The sequence below is a fragment of the Seriola lalandi genome, unplaced genomic scaffold (assembly GCF_002814215.2).
Source record: "Seriola lalandi dorsalis isolate HSWRI2012SDOR001 ecotype SW California unplaced genomic scaffold, Sedor1 jcf7180002054937, whole genome shotgun sequence".
Taxonomy (NCBI): domain Eukaryota; kingdom Metazoa; phylum Chordata; class Actinopteri; order Carangiformes; family Carangidae; genus Seriola; species Seriola lalandi.
In genome coordinates this window covers 622,136-645,777 of record NW_019525489.1, presented here as the reverse complement: position 1 = coordinate 645,777, position 23,642 = coordinate 622,136, and positions in this window count along the sequence as shown.

Below are 23,642 nucleotides of genomic sequence, written 5' to 3'. Positions count from 1 at the left end.
CTCGAGCTTAATGAAATGGAGACATTGAAATTGCTCTGTGAAGATACTGATTCACCTCCTTTTTCTCCGTAGTAAGACATTTCAGCCTCTTGTGGTTTAAAAAGTGCAACAGTCAGTGCTATGATCAGTTTTTTTTTTTCTTTCGATTAATTGTAAAGTGCTAATGGATGGACTGAGCGAGCTGGTGAGCTACAATTCATTGTCTTATTGACCGTCTCTGTTGGTGGCTGAATGACATCTGTTAAGGGCATCTGTTCCAAGGAGAGAGTGCCATTACTGTCACAAACACACACACACACACACACACACACACACACACACACAGACACATAGTAAAAGTGCGTGAGGTAAGCAATAACAGCAGCCTCCTGCCAATGATGCTCCAAGATAGGATCGCCTCCGGGTAGAGAGTGGCCGTACTTGTTCTCCTCCTCTGCTGTGTCTCTCTCCTCTTGTGTAAATAAAAGTGTAAATGGATCATCCATTATGAATAGACATACAGATGTGGCCACATTTCCAATATCCTGATTATCCTTGCTAATATAGATATAGACTCTATCAATTTGCAGCGTTAGTAAATTGCCATTTTCCTCCTCTTTCTTTCTCCCCTCCTCCCCTCCTCACCTGCTCCCCTTCTATCTCAACAGTGTAAATTGGTCATGCATAATGGATGAACAGATATAGATGGAAGCAGTGCTCTTTCCATAGATACTGAAGGAGACGCGGGATGAAGTCGGGGGAATGATGCCAGCTGCGTACACACCCTCGTCCCCCTTTTGCTGATCAACGCCCCGTCCGTGTATTTCTAGAATGACATTTTCAGTTTTGATTGACGGTCACAACGTTGGCAGCTCCAACCATATTTGACACTGTCGCCTGGCTTTCAAATGGTGAGAGATTATGACTTTATTTTGCTGCAGACACACAGGTAGACTGCTGATGAACTCCGCAGGGCATCAACAATGACACTTGAACAAGTTACCAGCTCTGCAGCTCTACAAAGCTGCTTGGGCCTCCTTTAGGTTTCAGTCCCCTTCCATAGAGTGCTGCAGAGTCTTAAAACCTGGAAATTAGTTAGCATTTTAGCACTTCCTGTTCCCTTCTCCTTAAGTTTATGGGTTTTGTGAATACTTTTTTGTTTAGAAAACTTAAATAAGGTCTGTGGTTAACACAAGCTCAAGACATTTTCGTGTTTTTATTTGTCGACATTAAATTCACCAGTAAATACCCCAGTCATGATTTCTTTAAGCTTTTATGTCTCTTAAAAAGGCTGGTTGCCAAAAAGTGGCTAAATGTAAACTTTTCTTCGTTGCAGATCTTATTTTCTGCAACAATCCAAAAGCCAAAAGGAAAAGCATTGATATATTATACTGATATGAGATGAATATAAATACTGGTTTTGTATTCATCATCTGGCCAGAAACGCAGCTCCAGTGCGATGATAATGTTTCTCTGTGCCTGTTGGAAATGTAAATATATAAATATTTGTTAGCCAGAATGTGATAATATGTCAGCCTCTGTATCTTTCAGCTAGCTGTAGAGGTCATCTACCTTTTTCTTCATGCCTTCATGAGCTCGAAATGAGAGTTTGGATACGTGGGAGTATTCCTACTACACAGTCCCCTGCCACACAGGAAGTGATACAGAGAAGTAAAGTGACAAAGTGGATAGTTAAGAGCACCATTTTCCCCCCATGGCTGAACAAAGGGAAAAATTGATTGCCATCTATACAGAATGTAACAGCATCAGAAAAGGTCACTGTACTACCAGCACTGTTTAAGAGTGAAAAATGCTGCACAAAAATGTTGTTGATGTGTATTTTCTTTCTATTTCACCTTGTGTTGGAAACATACACATAAACTGCTGGTCAAACCAAGATCCTTGATAGTTTCTAAGATTCTTAAATTCCTGAAATATTTACTGAAAGACATTCAAGATATGGATTTAATGACTGTTTAAGGGACAGAGAGAGAGAAAGGAGATAATGTGCAACCAGTTGGTGTGTCAGGAAGCAACAGGTGTTCATGGCTCTTGTCTGTGTTTGATGATGCTTTAGCATGAGCCTTTAAAATTGTAGGGATTTCTGAGCTTAGTCTCCTGTGTTATCAGCAGAGGAAATAACTTCCAGGCTTTTGTGTGTGTGTGTGTGTGTGTGTGTGTGTGTGTGTGTGTGTGTGTGTGTGCATGCGTGTGTGTGTGCATGCTTTATGTTGCTGCAGCAGGATAAGGTGCACATCAAAAGCAGTGGAGAGGAGAGATAATGAAATACACTGGTGAGGAGAAGCTCAAAGGAACTACAGCACAGCTGATCGTTATCACCGGTCATTTGACAACATCATTTGAGTATTTAGAGAAAATTTTAGCCTCGGTCCCTTTGATATCTGAAATCTTTAAAAAGCCTGGTCCCTGCAAGACATACTGAAACAGAAGCAGGAAGAAGTCACTTTTACCTTAAGAGAAGAAATGCTCTACTCGTACTGTCACTGCAATAACTGCTTCTTGCACATGTAGTATATTTGAAATATGCTTATAACATAAATGTAAGATTGTTTATTGATATGTCCAACAAGTCTGCCACTGTACAGGTCGCTTGTCCCTACCTACGAATAGAACTCATAGGACTGTACCAGTAGCAGGTGTACTGGACCTTTGTCGTCATGGTAACAACAATAGACAATCAATTAAGTTTGTGGAACAGTCATGGTTTGGTTTAGGCACAAAAACTACGTGGTTAGGTGGTTTCCCATAAGCTCAGAGGACCTTCGTCGTCATGGTTACAAAATAAACACACAGCTAAGGCTGTGAAAGTCCTGCATTTTGTTGACTCATCAATTCACCCCAACCTCCACCTAATGAGAGTTTTGTCGCTCATAATTATTTTGGCTACTGGAGGTCGCCTGACAATAAAACGTAACTATGGGTCATAATAAAATCTTTGCACAGATCAACTATGGGATTTTTTTTTTACAGGACAGTCTCATATCTCAGCTGCACCTAACCTTCTCAGCTAGCCTCTTAACATCCATATTTTTGTTAATGTTATTTGCATACATTTGAATATTTTAATAAACTTTGTATGTTTGTAAACAGGTCGCCGTCGACCCGTATTGAAACATCGGCCACCTGGTGACGGATTATCAAATGTATTATGTGTGTAGCTTTAACACCGGGAACTCTAACTCTTAACTTTAACCAAAGAATTTCAGCTGCCTAATCTTAAACAGACTTTTAAAAATAAATCTGAAAATGCTAATATAAGCTGCGTTTGTACAAATATAGCCAATTGTTGCATCGTCACTAAGGAATTAAATCCCAGCTCCTTACTTGCTTTATTATTTCTTTGGTGAATCTGTGTTGTGATATGAATCTGATTCTTGGTATTCCTGCATGATATAAGAAGTGTAGATATTTAGCCTTCCCTCCATTGTTCACCTGGCTGACTGGCTGACTCATGAGTGAAGGCAGGCAGACTAAGGTGTTCCACATATCACTGACATTCAAATATGAATGACATGGTGTCATGTCGGACAGCAGGCAGAGCAGCTGTGTTGCCCGGTGCCACTCACACAGTGGCACATTGATGCATGCCATGCCTGAAGACTAAACAAAAGCAGTGAGACAGGGTGTGTGTGTGTGTGTATGTGTGTGTGTGCCAGAGAGAGAGTGTTTGTTAGTGTTAGTGTGAGTAAGACACTGAGGGTGTGTCAGTGTGTGTGCACATGTAAGCGCGTGTCTTTGCGTGTGTGCATATGTGTGTGTTTGGTGTCATTTGCATGCAGGTCATGATGACCCTCTCCTCTCATCTGAGATTCTCATTAATTCGAAAACAACACACAGACACACAGACACACACACACACACACACACACACACACACACACACGAGTATGCCAGGCTCTACACAGGCCATCACAGTCTAATCATTGCACCCTGCCCCTTCAATCTCTTTCTCCTCATCTTTCTTTTTCACTAGCTCTCCGTCTCTTTACCTCCTCTCCCCCTTTTGTCTGCCCACATATGCCCCCCATTCCCCCTCCCCTCCTCTCCTTTTGCTCTCTCTCTCTCCTCTTTTTGCTGCCTTCCATTTCCCTGCATTTCCCTCTCTCTCCTGTCTGTCTCTCTCATGTCTAATTGGGGTAAACACTCAGCAGCTTATTAGGGACACCTCGATATGTAGACACCTCGTTGTGACACCCCGCCATTATGTCCCCATTATTGTGACACCCTCTCATGCCCCGCGTATGAAAAAACCCTCTTGACCTCGTTATGTCCTCATTATGATGACCCCTTGTGTAATGACATAATGACATCTGCTCATTAATACCTTGTTTAAGCGCAGGCTATAATGACATAGTTCCTGCCTGCATTATTGGCAAACCAGTCCTTCTTTTGCATGTGACCCTGGTGTTGGCTGCTGACATTGACCGAATGCTGATGGACAGCAGAGGACTGATCATATCATATCAAGTCGAGAGGTTTGATCCCTGTAATATCCATCTGCCTGTGAGTGTCCTTGAACATGACACTCATCCTCAGTGACCAGGCCAGGCAGTAAACATAAATGCAATATGCTGTTTTTTTATTCAGTTTTCAAAGCAGGGTTTAATTGCTCTGTTTGCAGGAACCAATTACATAACACATATTTTTTTTTCATTAAAAATAGAGACATAGAGTCTATGATATCCTATTTTCATTGTGTATTTACTGACGGCTGGTGGTGCTTTTTTTTTTATCATCTCCATTGCTTTCTTCAGCTTCCAGATATTTAACTGCATCTTTCAGATTTGCTCTGCTGTGTGATATTGTTCTGAAGTGGTAAATTTGAATAAACTGTGAAGGGCGACATTTAATAATGGCTCGCACTTGAGAGTCAGTCATACCAAGAAAAAGCTTTTATGCTACTTTTTTTTTACAAACAAACTGCCAAAAATGCTGTATCGTGTTCTGTTTTGTACAAAAATCAGAGTAAAATTACCCTTTGAAAAAATACTACAAACACCTCTGCAATACCATAGCATCCAAAAACCAAAAAAGTCCCAGCAATACATATGCTGTGTGTGCAATACTTAATCAGTGTTTGTGGAGGATTTGTGCTGATTCCACTCCTCCACTTTTTGACACTGGATATTTGGTCTGTTAAGGAAAGAGCAGTTTGATTTTATCCAACACAAAACCATCTCAATTTAGTTTTACATATCCTCTCTCAGGCTTCTCTCTGGAGCTCTAGAAACAAAAGGTCGGTGAGCCAATCAGAAGAGCTCTGAGCCTCTCTTCTGATTGGCTGACTGTTTTCTGAGTTATTGAATAAAAGATACAGCAGATTTCAAGTAAACACTCAGAGTACACAAACCCTGCAGGGTGGATGGTGGGTCCAGGTGGGCGGGGCTTGGGGCATGGCTGAGGGCAGTGACTGCTTTGTTGTGACATCACAAAGTTACAGAAGTCCTGATGGTTGGTTTTAAGGCTCAGTTTCTGAATACAGGCTGTGTGCATTTCTCTGTGGACTGAGCGCTTTGATACTTTCACAGTCTTAATATAGAAGCTAGAGCTGTTTTAAAATCAAAGAACACATGGAAATCTTATTTCATACAATAGGGGGACCTTTAATGGCCTTATCTGTTGTACCTTTTATTTATATGCCTATCTGCTGGTCACTACACAACAACAACTACAAACTACAGCCTCAAATGAACACAGTGAGAAATCAAATCAAAAAGGTGATTTTATTATAGGACTCTGGTTCTTTGCCACTGTGGACATTTTGGTTTGTCAAAGCCAAATAATTGTAGGTGTCTCTAATGACGTTACAGATAGCTTTGTTAAAAAAGCGAAGTATTGTTAGTAATATAAATTACATTTGACAAGTCAAAATGTCCGCTGGGAAAAAGGTCTGCTGTATTGAATTGTCAAGATGCTCCAGTCATCAGGTTCAACGCCTTGTTCTGTGTAATACATTGAGGACAGTGACAATAACAGTGTTCTGGTAACACACTGTGTACTGTATACCATAATTCCCGCCACATGGCAGAGTGACCAGCTCATACTGTGCACCTTCACTACCTTAATATGTTTTATTTTACACCTAATGAAATCCCATTATGCTCAGAAGGCTTCAAACAGTTGCGAAATCGCACACGTACGAAGGCACGCGCTGTGGAAATGACCCCTGTGGATTCATAAGCCTATAATGAGCTCCTATGGAAACTCTCTGTCTGTGAAATGAGGCAGAATTATAGAGGATTAACCACAAAGTAACCCTATTCAGATCTATTGTCAAAACATCTGTCTCCGCTCCTCCTTTGTCCTTCTTTAATTTCCTCTCCTCCTCATCCACTCTGTCCCTCTCCTCCTGTGATGACAAATTTATAAACCTGTCATCTTCGCATCTCTCTGGTCTTCTCCTCCCTGCCTCGTCTCCTTCCCTCTTTCCCTTCATTTTGCTCCTCCGCCCTCTCCTCCCCTCTATTCTTCTGTGCTCATAATGTCTTTGATAAAGCCTGTCAGATTAATTAATGTGATTAACTGTCCGTGTTCTCACCGATAACAGACCTTCAAAATTTGACTAGAGGACATTAGTGTGACTGACTAGCTGGTTGGAAGGATGATTGACTGGCTGCAAAAGGTTGGGGGGGGTTACTGGCTGACTGTACTTTACGTGGCTCATGTGCTCTTTGATCTGCTTTTAAAACTGTGCAAATAATGAGTCTGTGGGGAAGAAGCAGAAAGTCACAGAAAGAATAAAAACATGAGGTTTCACAGTTTCTCAGAAGTTCTGAAGCTGTTTGAATTTCAGGTTTTACATCTGATAAAAGCATATTATTATTATTATTAGTATTATTATTAGAAAAGGTATGGTGAGATGGTAAGGTTTCTTTTAAAATCCAGTACATCCAGTAAAGAAAATGTTGGGATAGGTTTAGGCAGAATATTGAATAATCTTCTCATTTCTACAGATTAGAAAAATTTACAATTCGGCATCTGTTCTCTATTATAATTAGAGAAAATAGAGAAAATATGAAACTCTCAATTTGCGTTAATCCATGTGCATTCACATGGACAACTATGGCAACATGCAGTGTATAGTAAGTACCCGGATGATGCACTCAAAATGGTCCAAAAATTGAGTGAGGAAATCTGGACTGTCGCCATCTTGGCTACCGAGCGAAAGAGGGAGGGACAACCAATGCATTTTCAAACTTGTAAAAATGGCGACAAGGGATGGAGCACACATTGTCGCTCGTGCAATTTCCATGTTGCAAGACAAAGGGGGTGCACACAGGAAAATAAGAAATCAAGTGAGCAAGGCAGATATTTTGCGACAATCGCACTCATGATGCGATCGTCATTTCTAGTTAATGCACAACAGCAGCGTTTCATCTGAGACATTCCAAAACAGAAATTCACTCACTACACAAGTGATTACACTGTGTTTACTACATGTTCTGAAGTCTCTGATTTGAAACACAGCTATAGATTTCACTGTCTTTCCCCGACTGGTATTAATGAAGATATTCCACACACACTAAAAAGAAACTGGCTCCAAATCCCACTGGCACTATTGCTGAAAAACTGTCTGAATCCAATTAGAAATGTTTTTGATGATGATGTGTGCAACCTCAAAATGGCTAGTTTATTTATTTATTTATGTTACTCACTTCTTATTTATTGAAATGACAACTTTATGTCTTCTTGATTCTTTGTATTATTTTGAAACATCTGGATGAGAGTAACAGATTTACTCTTTGCTGCAGTTAATAATAATAATCATAATTATATATTTATCTCTATTGCACAATTAATGCTGGATAAAAGCAAAAAAAAGCCATGAAACAATAACACAAGGATTAAAAAAGACAGGATAAAATAATTGGTGTGTGAACGCACCTACCTGTTCACAGATTTGTTGTTCCACTGAAAGAGTTTGAGTGGCACTTGAAACATAAACACTCAAGACATTAAAGTGGGAGATGAAATTTAAGGTGCTACAAGAAGTTCAGGTGTGACTTGACATGAAAGTGGTGAAGCAGTTCAAGTCATTTTGAAGTTCATACAAAAAAGAAGAAATGAAATGTCAGTCGAAGTAAAAAATCTTAAAAAAAAACTATATGTCAATTAAAGTGTGAGCGCTGAAAGGAGTTGAAATTTCAGCTGAAGTGTAAGTGCTGAAAGGCATTAGTGTCAGTTGAAGTGTAAACACTGAAAAAAGCCAAAAAGTTAAGTAAAGACGTTTGAGAAAGAATGAAAACAATGTGGAGAGAAGAAGGTGAGAAAAAAAAACTGAATATGCGCGTTACCACCATCTGTAGGGTATAGCTACTTAACACACCTTATGATGTGTTATTTTAAATTCCTTTATTTTGAAGGCTCTGCTTACATCTGCTGTTTAAGCGACTGCACTTGTGCAGTCGCTTTATTTTCGTACTGTTCTGGTGATAAAACAAAAGCACAGGAGCAAGAATAGATACGGATAGAAAGGTGACAGCAAACAATGAGTGAGAACAGCTGTTTGCCATCTACGACAGCTTTAATGTGTTGTTCAAAGACAGAGGTGATGTTCTACATATTCTTCCTAGCAGGACGTAACATTCGGTCAGACTTCATTACAAAAAGGATGTGATATGAAAAGATCACATGTGGTCTTTCACATTATTCTCTGACGTTGTGCAGAGCTTTCAATCCCATTAACCCCGGGTGACCATTCTGCTCAGCCTTAGGCTTTATAAGGCCTCCTACTGGTTCATTTTAAATGGCTCTACCCTGGTATCAGGTGAAGGAAAGAGTAGTGTTAGTCCCGAATTTGCAGATTTAGTAATAGGCCCTAAAGCTACTTGATGCATTGTGGAAGGGGCGATGAGTTCGTCCTGGGCCTACAACCAGCCTAGTGTACAGATAACCAGAGGCTAGGGATGTGAAAAGCATGGTAGGGTCAACATCCAGCTCTCCAGTGTAGAGCTCTCATGTTCATTGTCTATACATGACAGGTGAGTGTGTGGGCAGCAGACAGAGGAGGTGGCCGAGTGTGTGGCAGACAGACAGGCAGGTGGACAGAGCGGTCGGCTGATCTGTCTAAACCAGGTTTCAGTGAAGAGCTTTCGTTATCAGTGGTGGGTGAATGCATAGGTGACTGGCTGTGCAATGCAAATCTGTAATATTCAGGTTCAGGGGCAGCTGTCAGGTGGACTGGCTGCTCGGCTGTGCAGTAAAACAGTGACAGGTGAGCTTGAATGCTTTACCTGAGCAAGTGGAAAACGCATGTCAGGAATAATGACAAAGAGCAGTGTGATACTAGCACAACACGCCTCGGTTTGAACTGCTTCTGACTGTCTGATTCATCAGGGAAAATACAGTTAATTCTGACCCCCTCATGTTGCTATGGTTACCAAATGATTTACGTAGACATTTCATATAACGACACGTCTGCTGTCCAAAAGCCAAGTCTCAGTCCAGTTGTTTGGTCCTCAGCAGGGTTCAACTGAACCGAACTACCTGAGCAAACCCATCAAAAAAACTGGTTACGGCTGAAAACACACAAAGACAAGCTCAATTATTTCTAGTAATTTCCGAGACACTATTTCAAATTTGTCTGAATTCAAAAGGTGGAGCATGGCGAAGTAAAAAATGACAGCTTCCGTGTAATGTATCTAACCAGAATAGTGCTGAACTCATTTGGCAGGGAGAATTGTAAAATTCAGCTTTCCCCTTTCACCTGGGGCTTTTATTGCGTTCAGTATTTACACTGTTTTCTGCCTCAAGTGTTCTAATTGGAAAATAGTAACTGACTTGATTTACATAAGTGGTCTTAATACAAGCTGCTTGTTAAGTTTTACACCCTGGTGTAATTAACATGCCTCTTCAACACAGTCCTGAGTGTTTTGCTGACTGTTGGCACCAGGTTTTCACCATTTACAAACATGTGTGTGTGTGTGTGTGTGTGTGTGTGTGTGTGTGTGTGAGTGTGTGCGCGTGTGTGTGTTTGTCTGACCTCAAAAAACAGCTTTTCATTTTGGAGCAGCACATCTATGATGGATGAAATTGTGGATGACTGAGTGGCTTGGTGATAGCTTAAACCAGGTTTTCAGTGCAGAACACTCATATATAACATGCGTGTGTGGGTGACAGTCTGCAGAGATGTGCTGAATCTTAAACACAGCTACTCCTCCTCATAAAGGCTGCATTCACTCAGGAGGAAAGGTCCCAGTTCGGTTGCACCTAAACTGCACAACCCAGATTGAACTTTCTGTTCTTTTATATGGATTTGATATGTTACAATATTATAATATCACAAAAAAACAGGCTAATGTAAAGTTAAATATGATTAAAAATAAAACATTTATGAACCATAGCCAAAGAAAGTCTGTGATTGGCTGACAGGTGTCTCTTCAAACATGGTGTTAGTCAACAGTTTAACTACTGTTCAGTACTGCTAAAGCGTCAGATATGGCAACTAAATGGCTCCAGACATATGAATGCCCCTTTTGCTATTTGTTTGTAAGATGTGTAAATACATGACTTTTTCTGAACACATGAGCCATATCGACTTAATAAAGCCATGATATTTCAGGGCTTTGCGTCTGTTGGCTTATCCTGGAGCTCTTCTGCCTCTCAGATCGAGGTTAATGCAGCTTGTGAGGAGAAGAGTCATGACACTATGATACTGTACAACATACATTTCTGCTGGACTGAGGAAGTCTGCCTCACTGCATTCTGTGTTGCTGGAAAAAAAAAAAAAACTGGTGATGAACAAGGTTGAGAAAAAGTTGTAAAATATGAGTCACAAGAGAAACACCATCATCAACAGCTGTTATGGGTTTTAGATTCAATTTTAAACCTCGTTTCTTTGTCCTTCTCCATTTGCCATTAATTATGCAGCTTTCACACAATGCAAAGATGGAGGAGCACAACTGTAAAATATATGCAGTTATAGTTAAAACAGTACAGGAAACTTCTCACTAACATTATACTTTTCCCATTGTTTAACTCAAATCCACTGCCAAATGTAACTGTTCAAACTCTGCAATGCAAACCACCATAGTTCACACGGTTCAGCGGTGACAAGACTTTACTTCAATTGAGCAACGGCACCCTAGACACCTGAATTCCTGTTTCTTTCACCACTGGGAAGCTGCATACACCTCTGCTCTTCTGCTGCCTTTTACCAAAGTCTACAAAGAACCTGAAAGCCTTTTAACAAGTGAAAAAAGGCAGAAAGTCTGACGTCTGTTTTTTAAAGTTGAACGTGGGAGCGGTGTCAGTCAGTTGGTACCGTGCGACTTGTTCAGAAAGAGCAAGGGAGCGTGGGTGACATCTCTCTGTGTCACACTCTTTCACTCTTACTCATTCTCTGTGTCAATTTCCCCTCCTCTCTCAATCTATTTCTCTTTCTCTGACTAAACCGGGGTGTGATGACTTTGTGACAGCTCCACAAAAAAGGCCCATTTTGAAGTTAAAATGTGGGGTGCTTGTCAAGGGGGCAGAGTGGGGGGTCTTTGTGCGGAATGGGCCTCCGTGTGTGTGCTTCTCTGCGCGTACATTTGTGTGCTTATGTCAGTTTGTAAATGTGTGATGCATGCTAAGAGTGACAGGTGGTGGGCTGAGGGAGGGGAAGAGGAAGAAGGAAGAGGGTTTAAAAATGGCGTGACTGATGGCTTGATTGCCAAAGCTGATTTAAACCACAGAAGATATAAAAAGCGTTTATAATTTTAGGCTTTCTCTCCTCAAGAACTTTCGTCTCTTGAGTATTTTTAGAGTTGTAGAATTACTCAGTCAGACAGCTTTTGAGAAAGAATCGAATCCTGGCCGGAAACAGCCACAGAAAGTATCCTGATGACGCCAAGATGGCCACAAACATTTGAAAATAAAAGTATGGCATGGTAGAGAAGTTGTTAATGTAAGCGCCAACACGAATGCACTAACATGCTTTTAAGTCCAAAATATTGGTAGAAAAAGTCTCTTTGAAAAAGTCTTTAACTAAGCACCTAATAAAATTAGTTGTACAAATAATTTTTCAATGATCAGTAAATATAATAATTCCCTATCAGTGTATGTCCTCACACTGCTCAGTTGTGGACAGCTACCAGTTCACGTCCTTTCCTTTCTTTCCTGCTTGTTCTGAACATGAGTTTTGCACAATGTTATCATACATGTTAGGGAGTGGGGGAATAGACAAAAAGACCAGCTTCATTTGGCTTTGACATGTTAGGTCATCAAACCTGAGACAGACAGAATACACAAGGGTTAAAGGCAGAACTGATGTTTACATCACGATGTGCATGAACATTGCTGGGTTGACCAAACACATCTATTCATGTGCATGTGAAATCAGTCAGCGACGGTACAAATGTACAAAATGATACGAGAGCTCGAGCCGCACAGTAGCAACACTGCTGATGGGGATTAAGCGCCTTGCTCAAGGGCACTCATCCATCCAGCCAGCCATCCATCCCTCCACGCAGCCTGGCAGCCAAAGAGCCAAGGAGTCCTTGAACCAGCTCGCCAACTAGTCATCCCTCCATCCATTTTGGCCACAGCTCCAAAAAGTAATTGAACTGCTCATGTAAGAGGCCTAAATGGCAGACACACACACACATATATACACACACACACACACACACACACACTCCCTCTCTTCCTCTCTGCTTCGCTGTTTCTCATTGTCTCTCTTTGTTTCATCCTCACTGTATTTTCTCCTCTCCCAGTCACTCTCACTGAGCCAGCTCTGAGGATCTGTTGTACAGACTTGGACCTAGAACCTTCCCCTTGTTCCAATGAGAAAATGTGTTAGTGTCATTTTTTTTGCACGCGCGTGTCTCTGTGATTTGTGTGTGTTGCAGAAACAGATGTAATATCACAGAGAACATCTGTCTCTAGTGTGTTGACGGGGAGAAGGATATGCAAAGCTCTGCACTTGGCGGGGTTATGATGTGTGCATGGATCTGTGTGTGTGTGTGTGTGCGCGTGTGTGTGTGTGTGTGTGTGTGTGTGTCTGTGTGACCGTTTCTGAGAGATGAGCTTTTATTGCTTCATAAATCTGTCGCTGAGATCCGGGCGGAGGATCATGACTGTGTGGATACATGTGTGTTTGAATTGATCCCATCCAAGAGTTCTGTATGTTAAAGATAAAGATCCACATTAACTAACATATCTGTGTCTATTGGTGACTTTCTGAAGCTGTTAATCTTTCTAATATTTCTAAACTTATCACACTCTTTCAACCTGAATTATATGAAAACTAAAAAAGAAAACAAAAAACTATATAAGTATAATCAGATTATACAGTTCTCTCCTCGACTTAACATCAAATCTTATGAGAACATAAAGCTGTTTATAGTTCTACATTTTCCTTCGTTTTGCTGTTAGATTAATTAGGAAGTTAATACGGCACGGTAGTACAGTGGTTAGGACTGTTGCGCTGTGTTCAAACCTGCTGGCGTCTTTCATGCTCTCCTCGTGCCTGTGTGGGTTTACTCCAGGTAGTCGGCTTCTGAAGATAAGTTTGGATGTAACTAAAACAAAGGTTCAGCAGAAATCCCTTTTTACTTAACTAACATAACAAAAATGGCAATTTCAACAAATAAGGCCAGAAGATGAAGCTAGCGCAAGTCTAACAAATGAAATACTAAAGTAGCTCCAACAGAAGACAACATGGTGCACAGCAGGATGGATGGGTGTTATATAATTCATGTGGAGGACAGTGGCCAGCTGTTTCGATTTCCCCGATGACCTCCAGCTCCACTCAACCAGGAACCTGCAACATGAAAACAGAGCCCACAAACAACACAGCAACAACACAACACACACGAGCCGTGGTAGAGGCCCTGGGTCCGTCACGCCTCCCACAATCCTACAACATGCAGATTAGGTTAGTTGGCCGTAGGTGTGAATGGTTGTTTGTTTCTATACAGTATGTCAGCGCTGTGATAGACTGGCGACCTGTCCAGGGTGTGCCCCGCCCTCGCTCAATGTCAGCTGGGATCGGCTTGCAGTTGTAACTGTCAACAGCTTTTTAATAGGCAGTAGGTGATCTATGACCTTCACAGGCTTCTGTCAGGTGCAATTAAGAACTGTAATAACCTCTCTGGTTTTGTCTGGATTTTCTAAATAATCTTAACAACACAGATGAATGCCTTCTTCCTTTGTTTTTACAGTATTTGGTGTTCAGACCTGCGTTAAAGTGCGTCCTCAGTGATCCGATCACAAGTGGTCGATCGGATCACGCCTGGCTTTAAAATGCGTCTTGAGTGACCACTTGTGATCGGATCTCACTTTCTCGCTTTATATGCAAATGTGTGTAATTGTTGTTTAGCCAAACGACACGTGGATACATTGTCAATGAGTGTGTGTGTGTGTGTGTGTGTGTGTGTGCGTGTGTGTGTGTGTGTGTGTGTGTGTGTGATTGAGAAAGAAAGAGAGAGCAGGTTACAGCTTACAGGGGTTGAGCGAATCAATGTGCTGCACTGTTTCTACAGTGAAATCAAGTTTTATCCATTTGACAGTAAAACAGTGAAATATTTTGGGTTCATGGTGAAAGTGTCTTGGGACTAATGATGTGTCGTCAGTACAGGAGGCAGACCTTCACCCTTAAAAACAGAGGAAACATTCAACCTGCTTTTCTCTCCGCTGCTGTTCCCTGTGTCTCCCTGAAGTCACTATAATTAGAATACAGGTGTTCAAAGGTGGATCTGAAATGCCATTCAGTGAAGTAATTGTTTAAAATGCTGCATTTACTGCGTATTCTCTGCTGTCACATTAAAACACTTCAAAACCAGGTTAGAGTAGATTACATGATGCGAGCGTGTGTTTGATGAAAAGAACCATGAAACATTTAAACCTCTGTACGATTTCAAAAATGTGGTTGAATCAAATCCAAAAATAGCAGTTTAACCTCTTTTCTGGAATTAATACTCAAAGATGTGTTTTTCATCTGACAGCTGTAATACATATACTCATGACACATTATGAAGCCTGTGCATTTCACTATAATTGGTATCACGCTGTGCTGCTTTTGAACAATACTCTCTGTTAAGGTTTTTCTTTTTTCTTTTAAACCCTGGGGTTTTCTTTTTGAAACGCTTGAAACGATGGTGGCAGCCAAGAGGATCAAAAAAAGAAAGCAAGCTTTGGACTGGAAAGTTGCAGGTTTGAATCCTAGACATGCTAAAGAGAACTCAGTACTGGAAGGAAATAAGCGCCTTCTCCTCTTCCTGTAGTAAAGCTCATAATGTGTATAACTTCTGCATTGGAGTTGTTCAGTGAATACAATAGGAGGGCAACTTGCAAATGTCTTGCACAGTGTGCATCTGTGTGAATTCAAAGTATTATGTTTCAGCAAAAAGAGCAGTCCTCCCTGGAGAAAGTGATAAAATGACAGCGTGACACCAAAAATTCTTTGAAACAGCGTTTGCAGCTCGTGCCTCTAAAACTCTTCTTCGAAAGCTAAAGTCATGAAATTCTGTCAGAAGTAGAAGCTCTTGTGGTGCAGCACTTGTCACTCACTTGCTCCCCCTTTGTCTCACTTTCTCTTTACATTTAATTTTTCTTGTCACTTGTTAGAATACATCACTTAATAAAACAGACACCACTGTACAATATTAATCTCACCACGTCCTTTATATTACTTCTGAGCGTATGAAAAACCTTTTGTGCCTTGTAATTTTTCCACCTTAATTAACCACTATTTTCCTTTCTCCCTTTCTCTGCACTTTAAATAGAACCATGTATTTATACCACTTAGTAGCTTTCTATGTGTGTTTTCATATGTAAGTAAAGCACCCCACTCTGAAGTACGTGGACTGCATGCTATGATCTGTGTTAATGTGCATGTTTGTGCAAATAGCTTGTCAGTTGATCATTTCCTCCAGGTGTATTTTCTCGCATTTACAGAAAAACCTATACGGCCATAGTGATTAAAAGCACCATTTGTGCAGGAAAATTATAGGTCTTACTGTAAATCTGTACTTACATATACACCTCAGAAGCACATCAGAGGATGCACATCTCGAAGGATTTTCTTATGGATAAAAGACCGTATTGCTACTCGATTGTAAGTCTTGGCTCTGCCCTCCGTGGTGCACAGCACTCGGCTCTCTGTGCCTCCACTCCTGCCTAGGGGAAGCTTTCTGCCTCTGTGCTTTCAGACCTCTTTATAGCCAGCTCAGCTCTAAAGACGCAGGGCCTGATAGACTGAGACCTGAGAGACTGCTGCATTTTCTTGACTGCTGATTCCCCCGACAAACCAAAGTGTCATTCCTCTTTTCACATTTGGTGATTCCTGCAATCAACTTATTTGCTTTTCTCCCTGAGCAAATATTTTTTCAAAGAGGGTGATGACTGAATATGTATTGGGAACCTGTAAGCTGTTTGAGCAGATCAACAGGTATAAGTGGGGCTGTAGTGAAGGGTTTGGAAATTTCAATGGGGTGAGAGAGAAAAGAAAATAAGGAAATAAATAACTGAAATACTGGAGGAAGAAGAGATGACAGTAGAAGAGTGGAGAGAAGTGGGAGGACAGATACACTGGTGAGAAGTTGAAAGAGAGAGGAAGTGTGAGGAAGATGGGAGTTTGTCAGATTGAGGCATAAATGAGTGAAATGGAGAAAGAGAATGACTACTATAAATCTTCCGCTAACTAAGCAGATTTTTGGATTAAGTTTGGACGTGTTGTTGTGGTCGAGCCTCTTAAATGTTATTACCAGGAACATAAACTGCGCGGAAGAATCTGCCAAGCTGCAGTTTGTCCACCAACTGTGCATCAGCTCGAGGGCTCGTTCTTGTCAGTCCACCGGTTGCTGACTTCACACAGGCTGCTGTTAACAGACAGATATTCCCTTTAAATCTGAAACATACGACAACATGGGCAGAGGTTCCTGTGCAGGCAGGTGAACATTGTCAGTTGTTGGACTTAGTGCGACAAACTTGGCTCTGGTTAAATATGTAAAGGTGTGCAGAGACAAAAAGAATGTCTGGTTGAGTGAAGGTCAATGTGAAACTGTCATCAAGGTTAGAAAGCTTAAGTAACTGAGAGAAGCCCTGGAGAGCGCAACTTATACTGTATATTTATAGCCACTTCCATCTGTCAGCTGCTGCCAGTTGCATTGACTTCTCAAGCACTTAGATGCAGCACTTCCTGTTATCTCATGGTGTTTGTATTTGTTTTGCTTTTTACCACTTTTGTTTTAATGTTAATCAGAAGAACTACAAGAACCACAACAATTAAATGGAAAAATCAGACTAAAGAGTGATTATAATTTAATCACATCTCTAGTCCCTTCAGTCTGCATAGATATGACGAAGTAAAATTGAATTATTTAGCTTCAAGGGATATTTGTGGACTGTGAATTGCAAATTATTGTTTTCATAAGCTCCAAGCTTGCAGATAATTATGCCTGTAGGTAGCAATGAGGAATGCTAACAACACTTACTGTTTTAAGCAGACTATATTTTGAAATTTTACTTCATCTAGTCTTTCTTTCTTTCTTTCTTTCTTTCTGTCTTTCTTTCTATCTGAAGAAAGTATTGTGAGCGGATGTAGCCTGAGCTACAAGCCATTAACCAAAATAAGGGGGTGCAAAAAGAAGAAGAAAGATGGAACTGGAAGCAGCAGTTAAAGCCATTTAGTTTCCTGTTTTAATGCCAGTGGAAGTCAGACCCTCCTGTTTGACGAGTCTTCAGAGTACAGAATGTGAAAAGCACAGAGAACATTTTGTACTGTAACTGCTGTGAGCTGCCGTCTATCAGCATAAAGCCCCCCCCAAACGGCTGCCTCTGATGTGTAACTTACCGGCCAAATAGAAGAGAGTCTTTGTGGTGTTTTCCACACATAGGACTTATAAATAACTAGCTTACTTTCTTTCACTATGTGGAAGTGTAAATTTGATCAAAGAGGCACATTTTACTGGTGACAGACCATTTCTTCAGCTAGTATGAAGACCTGTAATTACCACCACTGAGATACAGGACAACAATACATGTAGCATCACTATAAAAGCTCGCATGTTAACAGGCAAACTAGCATTTGCTGGATATGTGATTTACTAGATGTGAAGAAAGTCAGTCTAAAAAAACAAATCTAAAAAACATTTCACAATTTAACATGTTTCAAATATTTTCATAATGTAACCGGATGGTTAAGCGCTTCGAGTATATATCCAAAATTCAAAATGACTGTGAACTATTTTCAATGAACTCAAACGACATAAGTTATTTCATCTTTTGCAATAAAAATAATAATTGAGAGAGGACTCAGCTTTTGTGCTGCATTAAAAGAACTGTGAATTGCCTTGGTGTATGAAATATGTTATACACAAAGAACTTGAACAGCCTGACAGTAAGAAACTTCAAACAAGGACAGATAATGATGGGATAGACTGACAAGTGGTTGATTATAATAGACTATAACAGACACTGAATGGAGAGAGTACATGTATGGTATGTTAAAGAGAGGCAGAGAGGAAGGGCGACACAAATGCAGACTGGGCAAGACTGACAGGAACAGAGGAGTTGCTCCCTCATCATCTAACTCTCTGGTTGAGTATATAATCAACTTAAATTTAATCCCAGAGTCTGTGTGTATGTGTGTAAATGTGCAAACCAGTGTAGGGGAGATAAGGAGGTCTGCAAATGCAAGAGAGGGTAGGAGAGGAAAGAAAGTATGAACATCTAAGTTCAAGAGAGCCGGGAAGGAAACAGAGATAAGAGAGGAGGGAAGGATGGAGTGATGGAAGGAGAAAGGGCACAGGAAGGGTAAGGAAAGAGTGAGAGGAGAAGAAGGGAATGGAGAAGGCAAGAAAAGTAGAGGGAGAAGTTCCAGGAGGGGATGAAACTGAGAAAATGAGGATGAGGAGTAGACAGGAGAAGAGTGAGAAACCTTGTTTTCACTAATAAGCACGTATCAAAGCTGTCTTGGCTGTCAGATCAAAGACTTGGACTCGACCTTTCTAGGTATCGTGTGTCCAGTTGGACCATTGGGATCGGCAATCAGTGATAAGGGACGAGCTAAACTGACTCGGGTGGAAGGAAGAGAAGTGTAACAGAGTTCATCTGGACTCTGAGGAGCTAAAAAATGATGTTGATGCAGTCTGACGTGTGTTTTCATCTTTGGGTTTTCCTCTTGCAACCGTTTCTAACCTCCGAGTAAAAAAACCCTCACAAAAATGTTCCACGTGACAACACCCATGTGAACTCAAAGCTCATACTAGTTAAGTTGAACCTCTGTAGTTTTGATTTACATATCATGGTTGACAGTTTGATCTTCAGGTGTGAAAATATCACCTCATGGGTGATGTGTTTTTTGTTTATCTCACATATATTTCCATCTGCTTTACATTAGGGGCGAGCAATCCGCCGATCTTATTTGGGATCTATTTTTCAGATGAATTTTACAGATTGTGCCATTAAAAGCCGCGATATTTAGATAATTGCAGCTGGCGACAGCAGTCCTTGTTCTGCTCTGCAGCCACTGTGAGTTTGGAGTAGCAGCACATGAACCAGTCCTCCATCTGAGCAGAACAAGAACCACCTTCACCAGCTGCAGTCCAAGACGGTGGAGTTACACGCCACCCGCGGGACGAGAGACCTGCTACAGGCGGGACAACCTAAGGCGGGGTGAGCTGGGGCCAGTTAGTCTGCAAGGGCTGAACCTTCAAATCAAAAAACTGACATATAGCACCTTATAAATAAATAACAGCACTGTCTAATTGAATACTCCATATGAACTAAGCAAAAAGTTCCTTTTAGTGCACCAGCAGTTGATGAGAATTTCTATAATTTTTCATTTTATGGACTGATTGCAGTTTCCACCCCTCAGTATTTACTTGTAAGTTGATAATGAAGATGAGGGTTTTTCTTTTCTTCATCTGTCAGTAACTTTGGGTATTGCTGCTTATGCTAACAATCAATCAATTAGTTCAATAGTTGATCGATAAACCAATGTCTGTGGACAGCACTCTTGTTCTCCAATACCCAATGAATGATCTGACACGAATATAAAATGAATGAGATTGATTTTAATGATTAATGCCATTGACTGTTTTGGAGACTTTGCATGTGTGTGAGAGAAACACAGAAAAGAAAGAAAATGAAAGAGGCCTCAAATTAAACCGAAGCAGCAGCTATGTGATGCTTTAGAAATGTTGTCAGAGGTTCAGCTAATGATTAGCAAAAACTCTTCTCTGCCCCTCTGAAGCTTGTCTAGGATTTGATGTGAGGATTTAACTACAAAAGACCAGCAGACAGACCAGTTAAAAGAGCAGTCCTCCGCTCGAATAAGCCGCTTTCACACGACTCCAGATTTATCACATTTTCCAAAGTAAACTCAACTAGAAATGGGGCCTCAGATGATGTTATTGGAAATGATAGAGGTCAGAAGGAGGAATAGAGGCAAGGAGGAGAGACTTTGATAGCAACGGATTAAAAGACATAAACAGTAGCTCTCGTATGGGAAGAGACGAGTAGCAGAGCAAATCAGCCGCCCTGAAACGTTGCTTCTCATCATCGTGGCAACCACATGGTGAGAGTCCAGCAGCATCGCAGTCAGACATCGGGGCTGTTTTAACATTTTTAACCATTTGCAGGGTAAACCATTCCAAATGGTTTACATTTCCTGTTCTGCCAGAGGGTGTTTTGTGTCAGGGCTACCGGTCAAATCCAGTGACCATCAGGTAGCAATAACAGTAAAGAACCATGATAATTTGGACAAATTACATCAATGGCTGAGTTAACAACAGGACTTTTTCTCCAATTTTATGGCTGTCTGTGAAGGGAAGCAGCTGGCGTAGTTGAGAAAAAATAATCACATAAGAATGAGCAGTAAAGCTTAAAGAAAAATAGCCACAATGTGCCAACTGCACCAAATAAGGAGGACCTGAAATCATGTTAAACCCCAAAGACAAATGCTGCTAAATCCTAAAACTAGGATCCTAATTTGTCAATCCCAGCTACATTAATGTGGCAACAATAAAATGAAGAAAACTCTGGACCCACTCATGGCAGCACCTGTACTAGCAAAAGGGTGCTCCATAATATTATTTCAAAACCTCTATGGGTAGAATTTGTACGTGATTGTACCATCCTTACTGTGATTGTAAAAGTTTTTGAGTAGTCATATGCATTATTTATCTGCTACAGTCAGAAATGGGCTTCAACTTGACTGATGGTGACATTAGGCATTATGTTTTCGGTTTGTCCATCTGTCCACTCCAATCTTGTGTATCTCAGTCCCGCCTTGAGGGACCTTCTTCAAATTTGGCATAAATATTCATTTTGACACAGGAACGAACTGATTCGAATTTGGCGGTCAAAGGTCTAAAGTCAGGGTCACTGCGACCTCACAAAACACTTTTCTGGCTATAACACACAGACTTTAAATCAAAAAAGGACAAACTGACAAATTATGACATTTTATATCCAAATGGCCAAAGGTCAAATTCAGTGTGACATCATAATGTTCTGCAAAAACACTGGCTGGTTATTAAACGCTGTAACTCACGGGGGAAGGGAGGGGAGATTGTGACTGTATTTCCTGCAACTTGGCTGGTTGGAGGAAGCATATGACCATGAAGCGGTAACTCTAGTCCTCCAGTTCTTTCGTAGATATGGGGTAACAGGTGGACACCCAAAACCTTTCCTGCTCATCACAGCAAAGTACCAGTGTTACTGTTGTCTGGTTGAGTGAGGTGTAGCACAACCACTCTTTTCTCCTGGCAACTTGGTTAACATGCAATGAACTGATAGTTTCAATCTGATGCAATGATTCAATAAGAGAAGTGTTTGATTTTTCACAGTTTTAACATTTTTTTTATTGGCTGATGAGCACACACCTGGCGAGCTAAAGAGCTAATTAGGTGAATTAATTGAAAATAACATTAACACAAAATTATGGTTAATTTCAAACTCACCACAGAGACTGTATCCATGATGCCTGAGTATTATTTTTGATAATTTCACCTCTGTGGTATTTCAAATAAAGGTTTAGTAGAGTAGAGAAGCTGTAATCACATTTTTACCCATTATGCACTTGAAGCAAAAAACTGTTGTTCTTGAAGCTGAATCAGTCAGTAGGAAAACAAGTTTGCAAAGAAAAGTGACTGAACAGCCAACTTCTCTGGCTTTAACCTTGGTGTGCTGAGCGTCCAGACATTGAAAAAGTTTCCCTGGTAGCTCGGTGACAAAAGAGTGAATGGACCTCGACTGACTTGTTGATTGTGTTTCTCACAGTGTGAAAATAACTATTAGCCTCTGTTTGCTGTACTGCATAGTGAACAGTATGGTGTAATGGTGCTGCAACTAGCACTATCCTTTTTAAGGCAGCTGAATATATTTGTTTAGGTTTAGGTTTGTTAACACTACCACAGGCTAAACATTAACAATAGAAGAGCAGACAAGATAAAAATGAAAATGCAACAGACAGACGGATCAACACATGTGAGCTTGACCCAGAAAACAAATGAGTCCATAAGTTAAGAGAAAAAACAACATGCAAAAATAATGAAAACCATAAAACAACACAGCCCCAGCAGAGGGAACATGACTGTGAATGACCTAGTGATGGAGGGTAACAGCCACCGAATAGAAATGGTAATTGCCTTAGGACTCTTTACAATATTAATCTTATAATAATCTGACTATACAATGACTGATCTCCTGACAATTACACTATGGTGTGTGAATCATTATTATTATGAGATGAAACAAGTTTTAGAGTTTAGATCGGGGGTTTTGAGCACACCATCACAGTGGAGCTCATTTTTCAGCCGAGGATTTATTCCGTCAGATGTTGCTGCCTGCAGGTCTGGTGTAGGTCAGCTTGCAGCGGAGGAGAAGTCGCAGGGCTGCTGGGAATTGAGTGTTTTTGCTCAAGGATACTTCAGCAGTGTGACAATATTGAAGTGTTATCCCCCTGTCGACTGCAACATAACAGCTCTGCCCTTCTGTTATCGACCAATCTGAAGCTTCAAAATGTTTTTAAAAAATGCAACAAATACTTTAATACTATTTGGCTTGGACAGTGAATAAGAAAGCCAGCCAGAGGGTTAGACAATGAGTGTGTGTGTAGGAATGACGGTGTGTGTGTGTGTGTGTGTGAGTGTGTGAAAGAGAGAAACATGGCCAAATTTTATGGGTATGAGTAAGCCAACCGATTTAAAGAGAGGGCAGGAAGGGGCCACATCCATAAATGAGTGAAATGGAGAGGCATAAACAATGAATACAAGACAATGTGGCTCTGTTTTTATGTGTGTGTGTGTGTGTGTGTGTGTGTGTGTGTGTGTCTCAGCCTGTATAAGAGTGATATCTGAAAGCCTGTGTGTAAATGGCAAAATGGGGAACATAAACAACGCTGCGTGGCTCTGTGTGCGTGGCTGTGTGTGTGTGTGTGTGTGTGTGTGTGTGTGTGTGTGTGTGTGTGTAAATCATCAATTCAGAGTAGTGAAAGTCTGTTTATTCATGCTGTGACCCACATATGCTCCCCAGAAAGGCCTCATCAAAAGCCTCATTGTCCTCCTCCTTTTGCTCCCTTCACCTCCTTTTCCCTGTCCCCTCTGTCCTACCTCCCTCTTTTTTTCCTTACTTCCCTCACTCAATCACTCTCTCCGTCTCTCTCTTGGGGTCTTTTTATAAGCCGGTCTTGACAGTCTCAGACACCCCCCCCC